The sequence below is a fragment of the Cavia porcellus genome, unplaced genomic scaffold (genome assembly GCF_034190915.1).
Source record: "Cavia porcellus strain 051 isolate PalLab524CR breed Dunkin Hartley unplaced genomic scaffold, mCavPor4.1 scaffold_8, whole genome shotgun sequence".
In the NCBI taxonomy this organism is placed as follows: Eukaryota; Metazoa; Chordata; class Mammalia; order Rodentia; family Caviidae; genus Cavia; species Cavia porcellus.
Window position 1 is genome coordinate 7,384,901 of NW_026947491.1, and position 13,157 is coordinate 7,398,057.

Genomic DNA, 13,157 nt, shown 5'->3' on the forward strand with positions numbered 1-13,157 from the left:
TGGAGGTAATAGATTTAGCTCTCCTTTCTCACTGCAGACATGTTAATTATGTTTTCTATTTCCGCTGATTACCGTGCTGCCCTCTCCTTGCGAGCTGCACCTAACGGGGGAGCAGATAACTGACCTTTCTGGGTCTGAGCACCTGCTGAAAGTGTCCCCAGCCAGACTCTGTGCCATGTCCTCGCTGGGGCCCAAAATGCCAACACTGGGGATCCCCTACTGAAGGCTCAGAATTCTCTCTTGCTTCGTGGACTCTGAATTCATGCTGTTGTACTAGGGATATCTTTTCCCAGAAGACACTGGAGGATCACGCTCCTACATCTCCCTCCTCAGTCATCTCTGTTGCCCTGACCGACAGCTCTGCGCCGCACCTGGGAACAGGGGTGCTTTCAGAGTGGGGCTTTTGAAGGCTGCCTGGGAAATCTGGGAAGCGATGGGGGATGCTGTGATTTAGCATAGCCTCTGAGCCTTATAGAGAATATGTGGATGTCTTTGGCAATGTCATGAAACCAAGGAAGACCTGCTTCCCCACAGAGATTTTGCCCTCTAGTGAAACACACTTAATACATTCTGGTTCTCATTAATCAGATAATAGAGTGTTTTTGGAGAAATGAGGATGAATGCAACTTAAGACACCTCCCTATGAGGAGAGGGGAGATGATGGTCACTGGTCTCATTGCTAGAGAGGAGAAAGGAAAGGCTTCCTCTGTGGTCCTGGCTCTCCCCACACATGGATGAGATCTCTGTGATCTGAGAATACAGACACTCTTCAGACAGGGTGGATCCTAGAAGCCAGGTCCAGGAGTTTGGGTATAAAGTACCAAAGATTTCTGAATAGCTCGGGCAGCAGGGAGCAATAGCACTGAGCAGCCGCTCTGTGTACAGGGAAAGGCAGCTCAGTGGGAGACACTTGGTCTTCATGAATGCTGAGTTACCACATGCAGCTAACTTGATGCTGGGTATAAGGGTGTGGATTTGCAGAGCAGAAATGCGTCTGGAACCAGAGCTCTGGGAGGTGTCAGCAAGTGCCCAGGCAATGTGTGCAGGGACTGAAGAAAGCATCATTCTTCATGCTGTGGCCAGGAGCATCTTGGGAAAACCAAGATGAGTTAGTCATCCTGCCCCTAAGCCAACATGTGGGAGAGAGGAGTATGGAAGAGAAGGGGAAATGGGTCTTGGCAATGCATTCAAGAACGAGTCAGCAGATGGAGGCTTCAGGGACATTCAGGACAAAGCAGACTGGATGCAACGACTTCAGACATGCATGACCCACACCTGGCCATACATCCATTTACATTCAAACTGGTGTCACTGTTGATGTTTTCATAATGTGGTTCTGAACACAGGATCTTTGCACTGAGCTACATCCTCAGCCTCCGATAGTACTGGGATTATGGGTGTGCACCGCTTCATCTAACTGTAATTGGTTTTCCATTTGCTCACATAAAATCACCCCAGTGGTCCACGAAGAGTCCCCCACCACACCCTGCCTATCTAGCGGAAACAAAGGATTATCACATTAAATCTCTTTTTGCTCTCACGAGAACATTAACACTTTACTCGGAACCCATCAGACTTAGGATTTCCATTGCTGAGAGTGCATTTATGCTTACCGTTAAAACCCTTCTGTTTCTCTGCAAATATCACCTGGCTTTTCCATCTTCATTTTTCCATAATCCTAATGATGCAGTCACAGCAGTGGCTTTTCACCCTGGGTACCCATGTTCTGTTACTGATTTCCCTTCAGAGGAGAATGGTCACTACCCTGAGGATGCAGCCTTTGAGTCTAACTCCAGGTGGCTCCTTCCCAGGGCCTCTTCTGACCTCAGTGTGTGCAAATCATCTACTCCACAGAAGCATGTGCATTTCTCAAGTTCTGCACAAAATCTACAGAGAAATTTAAAGGATGATCCAAAAGTACAGGGTGTGTTTAGACTAAAAAAAATTAATACAAAAAAAAGACAATGCCATGAATCCCCTCAGAATCCACCTGCCCTTTAAATACATTCACCCCATCATCCTTGCCACTTTCTGCAGCAGCTCTGGAGTCCTGTTTCCTGAGGGTTTCTATGAAGTGGGATCAAAAACATAGACAGCTGAAATAGAGGGCTGAAACAGAGGTCATCCAAAGGAAAGGCAGCTTGTCAAAACACAACACTATGTCTTCATTCTGCTTAGTCAATAGATCTGGCACTCTGTGGCTTCTGGCTCTTTCCCAAAGTCTCAATGACCATGAAAGGGAGATGTTTTGAATCCATTCAGGACATGGAGGCAGCCAGGACAGCACAGCTAAAGACCCTCAGAAAAGAGGACTCCAGAGCTGCTGCAGGAAGTGTCAGGGATGATGGGATGAGTGTGTTCAAAACACAGCGGGCTAATTGGAGGGGGATTCATGGCAATGCATCTTCAGAGGAAAATAGTCACTACTCTATAATAAATTTTAAAGATCTCACTGCATATTGTATCTTTTGAGTCATACCTCATCGTTAAGTGACAAGCATTGTCTTCAATGTTAGACATTTGAGTCTGTTTTTCTTCACCTCCTCCCTTTTTCCCCAGTCAGGCAGACAGAAGGGGCTTATAAAGAGAACACAGAACTCAGGAGCCGGCGTGTGCCTGGCTCCATCCCAGCTCTCTACCTTCCTTCTCTTCATTGGCCCAAATCACCGGATTTCCGGCTTCTTATTCAGGAGGTGACTTCATAAGGTGGCACTGGACCTGATGAAATAGTTGACTCTAAAAGGTCTTCTTTGCAGTGACCAAAATTCCTCTTCTTTTGTCCCTTGCTGCTCATGGTGAGAGTCATTCCCACATCCTCAAATGTGGGCTGCCAGTTTCAGGTGCACACCCAGACCCACCATCATGAACTCTGAGTGCTGGCACGGGAAGGGAGAGGCACATGGTTCTAAAAGGACTGTCAAGCAGGCTTAACGGCTAACTTTGCTTTCCTTATTCATATGCAGAAAATTGGTAAATTTACACTTATTTATTTATTTTTATATTTTTATTTTTGTGGAACTGGAATTAATCTCAGAGCCTTTGCACTGAGCTACAGCCCCAACTCTTTCCTATTTTTGTTATTGTATTTTACTTTTCTAGGACATGTGGCATTTTTATTTTATTTAAAAGAGAAAAAAAACATAGAAAAGGAAAATAAAAAGCAGAAAGAGATTAACAACAACAGCAGCAGCAAACCTAAAACAATAACAATATAGGCTTTCAAAACAGAGTAAGAATTTAACAATGGCTATTATATTGCATATGGTTATCTTCAAAAAAGTTGCTTAGATTACCAGGTATAGATATGCAAAATTGATATAATTTTGTGAATATTAACTATTCTTTTTTAAGAACTTGTGGAATTAATAGCATAGTCATCTTAGCTATTATATATATATATATATATATATATATATATACAAAATGTCAAACCACAGTGATATATGTGTATCCACGTTTATAGAAGCACAATTTGTAATAGCCAAATCTTGGAAACAACCCAAATGCCCATCAGCTGAGGAATGGATAAAAAAGTTGTGGTAGTTTTATGTATTTTTATTTTGAGGCAAGGTCTTGCTATATCACTAGCTTGCCCAACTAGGACTAGAATTTGCCATCTTCCTATCTCAGTCTCTTGGAGAGCTGCGATTACAGGCCTGCACCACTCATCCTGGCTAATTTCCTTGGATTTCTGAAACAAGATGCAAGAGGGTATGAAGGCTATCTGGGGCATGTCGGAGTCCCCATGATCCTCATGACCTTAGGACTCCTGTAGGAACAGGAGCTTGCTGTGGCTTCCCCCAACTGGGAAGCTTCTACTTTTAACAGCTCTGGGGACAGGGAAGAGAACCCCTTCCTCCCATTGCTAGGATGAGCAGACTGAGACCCTGAGCAGAAACCCAAGACTGCAAACTAGAGAGAGTTACAGGAAAAAGCTGTATTCTACCTGTAGCCCACAGCTGAGCACCCTCCCATCTCCCTCCTTCTGGTGTCTCTGTGCAGCTGGGCCTCTGCTGCCTTCCTTGGGCAGCGGACCTACCAATCTACCCTACAGCCAGTGCCACCCATGATTCATCCATTAATGGCTTTCTTCTTGTTTTGTTCTGTAGCCACTTTAAATGTGATAAACAAGGCTGTTCTGGAAAAAAAAACAAGGCAGTGTCCAAATGAAAATGTCTCGTGGGCTGCTGAAATCAATTGGAGTCCTTTTTTTTTTTTTTTGTCTCAGTAAGGAGCGAAGCTACTGCACATCAGAGATAATATGTTACATTAGTGAAAGTGGGGGATTATAACCATCATTGTCTAAAGCTGAATAGGAGGCTGATGTTTATCAATGCGGCTTTTATCTGCATCGTATTTTGTCTTGATGATGTACTCTTATGAGCAATCAGGCAGTTTTAAGCTTTTTAAAAAAAGAAAGTTTAAGGTGTTGGTAGATGGTTTCCAGTGAGAAATAGAACAAAAAAAGAAAAAAAAATCATCAAGACGCTGCTCCTTTGTTTGCGGGCTGAGCGGCTGGTGCATGTTTGAGGTCTCCGCTGCTGCACAGGAAGGGGTGGGAGCTCTCCTCCACCCTTCCCCTTCCTGCCAGCAGGCAGGAGGAGGTCAACAGGACTCATACTGAGAGGCCAGGCAGCCCAGCATTTGCAAATCAGCATTGCCTGGCATGGCTCATATGACTGTGAGCCTAGAGTCAACCAACTGCCACACAGTCAGCCAAAACTGTGATGGCTTTGAACTCTTTACGTATAGCAGAAAAACATATGTACCAGGAGTGCAGTTCAGGGGCTGGGAGTGTAGGTCAGGGAGAGAGCATCAGAAGAAAATTTACAAATCAGTCAACTGAAGTAATTCTATAGTACAAATAAGATCTCAATTAGGCTGCAATAAAAAATAAATAACACCCATTCACACCCAGAAATAACTGCTGCACCCCGGGCAGGAATTCTTCCTCAGTGAATGTCAAGAGCCTTGAGTATCTGTGCAGCTCCTCCCGAAGTATGCAGGGCTTTCACACATCTTACTCAGTGGTTTCCCACTTGGAGGAACAGAAAAGCAAGAATAAAGACACGCAGTCCTTCCCCCTGTGACAGTTCATGTTCCCAAGCCCTTCTCTGTGACTGAAAGCCGGAGCCAGAGCTTGGGGTTCAAACCCGCACCCAGCTCTGTGGTCTAGATGGCAGTGTGGGGGTGGGTTTTCCTGTTTCTGTTTGTCAGGGTAACTGTAAACTCTGCTGAGAGAGAGATAATGGTAGGAAATGACACACTGCTACTTATGTCTCAGGAAAATTCTATATACGAACTGTGATTGGAGCATAAAGTGAACGCTTAAATTTTTAAAGACATATTGTCAGGGATCCCCCTCAAAATCCTTCCCTTGCTTTGCACACACTCGTCCCATCGTCCTTGCCACTTTCTGCAGCAGCTCTGGAGTCCTCTTTCCTGAGGGTCGTTGGCTGCACTGTCCTGGCTGCCTTGATATCCTGAACGGATTCAGAACATTTCCTTTTTGTGGCCATTGTGACTTTGGGGAATAGCTGAAAGTCACAGAGGGTCAAATCTGGCGACTAAGGCAGATGAGGACACAGACTCATGTTTTTATTGGGTAGAAATTGCCATAATTATTCTCTCAACAAGACATGTTCATAAAATAGGATGACTTTGAATTAAAAAAATTATTAAAGGAGAAGACATGTTGGTATGAATCCTCATCAAAATTTTCAAAATACTCTCCCTCACTTTTAACACATTTACCCAATTATTTTTGGGCAATTGTCTCTTACTTTTGGCCCCTTAAATTTAAACATCCACTGTATCTTCCAGTCGCTTTGGAAATGTTTCCTATTTACGGTTTAGAAATACTCAATGAAATTGGAAAAAAACATGTCCTTGTCATGTATAGATTTGTGGCGACTTCTTTTACTGCTTGTGTAAAATTAGGTGTACTCTGAGTTGACAGAAATCTAATGGTTTGTGACTTCAAGTTTCTTAGAGAACCAGAATACAGAGTGGTGAATTTGAACACAGTCATCCAGGATCTGTCCCTGAGTTAATGCCAGATTGGCCTGGAATGACTGGGAGAGATTTCAGGGGAGAAGCCTACTACATCTCTGCCTGAAAACCCAGAATCTTAAGAAGCACATTAGCAGAGCCAAGTGGCTGAAAGAATATTCCAGAAGGGGGCAAAGGTGATCTCAAGCTACAATCTGAACACTGGTGACTGAAAAGAAATTCTGAAAGTTAGCCCGTGGTGGGAAGGCTCCCGAGAATGAAGGGCTCAGAACTTGAGACAGAGAGAAAGAGGCTGACCAATTTGGAGCTGCACCACAGAAACCAACTCTGGCGCAGAGTGAACTGCGTGGTCCGGAATCGTGGCTGGGCGATCACAAAGCCACCCTGGACTTCACGTCTGAACATGAAAACACAAATCTTCGCTGATTCAACCTCACCGTCTCAGCTGGGTGGTGCCACCCGCGCCTCCCTTGGTGGCTGCTTCCTATATGAAACATCTGTTTTGAGGTTCACCAATGATAGCTCCCCAACCACAAGCTGAAGTTAGTGGGACCCAGAGTTGTCAACAGAATCGCCCAAAAATTCAAGAGAAAGGAAACAGATGACTTGAGTCTAAAACATTTTAATTGAGCTCTCTGGATGGTAGTTTCAAATTAGCTTGTGATAAAAATAGAGCGCAAGGCAAACATTATTTGCTTTTTGTTGAAAGCTTGCCTTCTAAAATTTTAGTGCCATTGGTAGGAGCCTATTTAAGCTGAGGCCGGTCTGGAAAGATAGCTGCTGTTTAGTGTGACAAGTGATGTGTTTCTCCCATTCCTGCATCACGGTTATTTTGTAAAAGTAAAAGATATTTAACGTTGCAATCTCTGCCTCCATTCTTCTGACTTGAGTTTTGGGGAACTCATCAAAATATTTGGGGAACACACACTGTCTCCTTATTATGCACCAAGTAACTGCTGCTATCCCTCAAGATGACCCACCCATGGAATCCCAGCTAATGAGTGGGAGTCTCAGCCTAGCCAGCTGGGCAGCGCAGAGAGACAAGAGTCTGATTTTCTGTACTGGGGGAGGCAGACTTTGTTGCCAAGGGACCTTGGGATGAATTTCAGTTCCTCCCAAAACAGTATCCTGTGAAGTTACTTAACTATCTGAGCAGCCAATTTCTCATCTTTAAAATTAAATCAATAATACCTGCTCATATCTCTGAGAAGTAAGAAAATTTACTTAGAGTATTTATTACAGAATTTGGTATATCACAAATAGTTAAATAATACTTATTATTAAAGCCTTGGTTTATATGGTGTGCAGCAGAAAAGCACAGAATGACTATTAAATCCCTGAAGGAATGAGGGTTTTGAATCCTACTCCTGTCCCAGAGCTTGGTAATAATTGATTGAACTTTCCCCAAACACTAAAGATAGTTATTATCTCTATTATGTGTATTATTATTTTTATTATGTGTGTAGGAAATGTTGGTGCACTTCAAATGTATTTTTCTAAATAATATGTTTAGCGGCTTTGAACATAAAGATAAAAGCATGAGGTAATGTACTAATCTTTTTTATTTAGAGAAAAAAGCAAAATAGAAAAAAGGGTAGAAATAATACATAATTTCAAAAAAAAAGAAATCACTAGTTGATAAATTACATATTGTTATCTTAGAAGTAGTTGCTCAAGTCACAAAATCAAAGCATAAAAAGTGGGTAATCAAACAGTGACAGTTCAAACCATTCTGTTTGATGAACTAATAAAAACTTAGTAATATGGTTATCTATCTTGCACACTTAAACTTGCATATAATTATATCCCTTAGAGCACTTCCTTTCCCTTTCATTATTACAATATCTATTATAATTTTGGATCTTATTACTCTTCCAGTATTTTATTATTTTTGTACTAGAGAGATAATACGATATTTACGAACATATCGTACTAATCTAAATGCAAGCTAACTTAGTAACTTAGGGAAGAAACGACTTTCTTGCTATGGTCGAAGCATCTGCAAGGATTCAGGAATTTTCCAGTGTTCTTCCACAGTAGGTACCAGAGTGAGCAGGCTTGGTGATTTCTTATGCCGCTTCCTCAAAGGATCAACAAATCTGGGAGCAGGGCCTGTGGCTCCCATTTTCAAACAATGGGGTGAGGTTCGGAGAGTCATAGTAAAGTTTCTGGCTTATGCAGCTGACAAACTTCAGACTTGAGCTTCCACCCCAAGCCTGGATGATCCAGTGCCCTGCTCTAGTCCACAGCACCGCCCTGTGCCCCACAGGGTTCCTGAGATAGAATTAGAGCACAGGTGATGTGTGGTCTTCTTTGCCACAAAGTTGTCTCAGAGATCTTTGACATGGAAACAACTTCTAAGGGTGAAAGTCAGGTGGTCCTCTTTCCCTGGTGCTGGTTGGCAGATTCTGTGAGATCTGAAGCCCACTGGAGCACAGCCAAGCAGAGAGCTGACAAAGGCATCTCAGGAAGCTTGACAGATAGGAGGGGCTCGGAGGTCATACTGGCAACCACTCCCTGCATGCATGATGTTGGTTCTTTCCCCTCTGGCACCGTTCCCTGCTTGGCTTCCTGGCAATTCAGCTTTGCTCCACACACCCTTCCATGGCTTTCATATCTTGGAGCCAATGAACCATGAACTGAATCCCCTGAAATGAGCAGTCATGAGCAGTAGAGCAGTAGAGGGAGGTCTAGGAGCATGCACTGAAGGTCATTTACCAACACTGAAGAGCACAATTTTCTGCAAAAGTGCTCCAGACCCCAACACTGTCCTGAAGCTTTAAGAAATAACATAAAATCACGGAACACTCAGTTCCACTGACAAAAAGAAAGTTGCCTCTAGTTCACTAGGATCAAGGTCTACAACTTGCAGATCAACATCTGGCAAAAGAAGTAAGCTGATCTGAAAAACTTTCTTTCCATTGCCAAGTTCCTTGTGAAAAATGCAGAAAGAAAGTCCACTAACATGTGTCAAACATCACAGGTGACAAAAATCTTACTTTCATTTTCATGCTAGCCCTGGGGAGGAGAGAGTGCAAGAGTGTATCTCCATGCATCAGAAGAGGGAGTGGAAATCATTGCGTTTTTCAATATTATAGAAAAATTACTGCTAGAAAAAAATATGTGAAGCCATCGAGATATGAACAGTGCTACCTTTGGGCTTAATTTGTAAGTTCAATGGTTTGGGAGCCACCCTAGATCAGTAAGGCACCTTCTGGGTGTGTCTGAGTAGGTCACTGAGGCATGACCTTAGGTATTGTTTCTGGCTCCTATTGGTCCCTGTTCTGCTTCCTGGCAGTCATAATTAAGCAACTTTGTCCCATCATGCCCTTCTATTATGATGATCCTGTCTTGGACCCAATGAACTATGGACGGAATCCCCAGAAACCAGGAGCCAAATAAACCATTTACTCCTTTAAATTGTGGGTATTTGATTCCAGCACCGGGGAAACTGACAACTGCATGGGGTCTTTGTCCCTCATGGGGTCACACAGAGAATGTGGATTGCAGGAGGTAAAGAGGAAGGCACTTTCTCAGCTAGTCATCAGAGAAAGAGAATCTTTCATCCATCTTCCATGATGGTCTCTCTGGCATTCTCCACCATGTCTGTACCTGTCTAGAAGATGCAGGAAGAAACAGGAAGTTCAGGACCACTTGGGAGGGTTGGCAGCAGAGTTTGTTACTTCTATTAGAGTCCATGGACTCTAGTTCATGTACTGACAAAGCCCCATCTAACTACCGGGCTCTTAGAACTGGGAACTCCCTCTGTGCCCAGGATAAAGGGAAAACAGACAGTGATTTTAATCAGTGTTTGATGGTTTCTGTCATAATCACCTAGATTTCTCACAGCTCAGTGTGATTATTTTTAATAACATTTTATTTTTTAATATTGATGAGGTGCAATGTGATATTTTGATTCATGCACATTTTAAGTAATGATCACAGCAAGGTAATTAGAATATCCATCACTTTGAATTTTTGTCATTTCTTTAGGATGAGTACCTCCCAAATCCCCTATGGGGAAATATAAAATGTAAGCTGATTAATTATATTCACCTGGCTGTGGTAGAGCCTCAGGCCTTATTTCCTGGCTAACTGTGACCTTGCACCTTTTGACCTCTCTCCTCATCTCACTCTCTCCACTTCCCCCAGTCTCCGGTAACTGATTTCTATTCTCAGTTTCTACAAAATTACCTTTTCTAGATTCCATGCAAGTGCAGTCATAGTGTTTGTCTTTCTATGCCTGCTTACTGCACCGAGTATCTTGTCCTCCAGCTGCACACACTATGGAGCTGGAAATGACAGGGTTTCATGGGACCAACCACATTTTCTTTATACATTTTCTCCATCAATGGCCATTGTGGTTGACTCTATATTTTGGCCACAAGACTAGCACTGCAATCACTCTGAGTGTGGTTTCATTTCTTTTGAAGACGCATCCAGGAGTGGGATTGCTAGATTATAGAATAGTCTTACTTTCAGGGTTTTAAAGAAAACCCACGCTGTTTTCCATAATGGCTGTAACGATTTACATTTTCAGTAGGAGGGCGGAAGAGTACTGTTCACGCACTTGTTCTAATGACCCAGTGCAACCTCCTTTTCAAGGCTATCCAGCATGTATTTTTGGCCCTTTTATCAAAGATTAAATAGCTGAATGTGCCTGGGGTGGTTCCTGCTTCTGTTCTGTTCTCTTGACTATGTGCCTGTTTTGGTACCTGTACCATGGTGTTTTAATCACTGTAGCTTTGTAGTACAACTTCAAATCTGGAATTACAATGCCACCTGCTTTGCTTTTGTTACCCAGAATCACTTTTGTTATTCTGGGTCTCTTCTGGTTCCATTTAAATTTTAGGATTGTTTTCTCTAACTCTGTGAGAAAGAAGTCAGACACACAAGCTTGTGTATCACATGATTTTTCTGATACGAGAAATGCAAATGAACAAAATGAAAGAGTGATAAACAGGAAATAGAGAGCAGTTCCAATACTTCCTTAAATTATAAATTCCATTGCTTTAAAAATATTTCAATATATATGCTAATTGGCTTCATTTATACAGCTAGCTTATTTGAGTTCATTGGGAAGGTTTGTGTTATGACCTATTTCTTTTGGATAAGTATCTTTTGGATTTATATCTTGTACTCTGAGTAACTACTTTGAAGACAATGATACACAATGTAATTATTATTATGATTCTATTATTGGATTTGACATTTTGTTTTATTTTTGTAAAATAGAGAAAAGTTTTAAAAGGCTACCTTGAAGTGCTTCCTTTGAGATGGTACCCTCAGGTCCTGTGACCTTACCTTTCTGCTCAATGTGATTATAAGCATCTAGGTGGTTTCAAATTCTGGGGCTACTTTTTTCCCACTGAGTGACTGCATCTTTCTTGGTACCCTATAAACCCACCTGTTCTGATTATTTAGTTTTCTCACTTGGCTCCTTCTAGTTTTTGGTTTTGGCTTTTTTTTTTGGATTCTCCCCTAAGGTCATGTTGGTTCAGCATTTCTTTAGTCAACGTTTTCATGAGTGCTTGGTATATTTCAGGGGCTACAGAAATCCTGGACTAAATCAATTACAGGCTTTCTGCTTGAGAAATCCCACGCGTCACAGAGTGCTAAGCAATATGACAAGCAATGAGAAACAGGACTGGCCATTGTGATACAAAATAACGGGGGTCCCAGGAGAACGGAAGCCCTTGTGCCGGAGGGTGAACTTGTAAGATAAATGCTGAAGGGTAAACGAGGGTCCCCAGACAGGACACGTTATAGGCAGAAGTGAAATTGTGTACTCACCACAAGGACAAGACAGTAACGAGACCTGCAGTGTGGTGGATGCTTTAGGATGAAGGGAGTGGCAGGAGATACATTTTAATTCAGAGTTTAGACTTTAATTGTAAGATCTGAGTTACATGAATAGGATTCCACATTCTTACTGAACAGCCTTAGGGGAGTAGTGGCCGAGAAACTACTCCAACCCAGCTTTTCTACATTCGCTCTCTGATCTACCTACCCGAAAGTGAAAATTCTACTTGGAGACATTACCTGCCTGAGGGACCCATACAACATTTCTTTTCTTTCTCTTCCTCTTTTTTTCTCTTAATCATTTTTGTTGTTGTTTTGCTTTCTACTTCCCTTTTTTCAGTACAGAAGGCTGAACACAGGACCTTGCATTTGCCCTTTCACTGGACTGCATTACCCTTTTTATTTCATTTTGATACAGGGTCTTACTAAGTTACCCAGGTTGCCTTTGAACCTGCAATCCTCCTGCTTCAGCCTCCCAGCCAGCAACCCCCGGCCATTTTCAAAATACATTATTTCAAGTGCTAACCTATATCATTGAAGATTTGTATAGAATCACTGACCTCAGAGAGCTCATAGTCTAAATAAACAGTTATGTCCCAGCGTATGCCGCTAGGCTATTACTCAGTGGTGCTAGGAGAACCAAATTCCCCAACAAGAGATTGGAATGCTGGAGGCCATGCTTATATGAATTAAATTAAAATTCCAAAGAAGCCATGCTTCATTAAATTCCCCAGCAGTGAAGTCTTATTTTGAAGAGGTCCTAATTACACTGTCCCCCTAGAGAAAGCATGCAGATTATATTCATACAAGACCATTCAGTACTCTGAATTAATGGAGTGATACATGACAGGGTTTGTGGCATCCTAGTGCGGCAGTGAGAGCTGCCCTTTCTGGCAGGGGTCTTGCTCCTCTGGTGTCTTTTAAGTGTTGGCTCCTGTACACTGCAGTGTTCTCAGGACCTCTGACATTGCTTGCTATCCAAGTAGATTCACAAGAATGGGATGGAGGAAGGACTCAGTGCTTTCAGTGGCAGGAAGACTCCTGCAAAGCCTCAGGAGTGTTATTTTATCGCCCTGCACCCTCTCACATAAAACGTGCCCCCTGTTCACTGCCACCTCTCAGAAGCAAGGACACTAAGCTTTTACTGTCTCTGGCGCGCGCCGCCCGCCTGATCCTTGTGGTTAGCCCAGACACTGGTTTTGCAATCAAAGGGTGAATGAGTCTGTTCGGGAACCAGGAGTCTGACCTTGGAGGAGCTCGTGTTCTCAACCTCTCTGAGTCACCAGTGAATTTATGAGACAGGTGAGGGATTCCGCAGACCAAATGTCATGCAAGGATGTCCC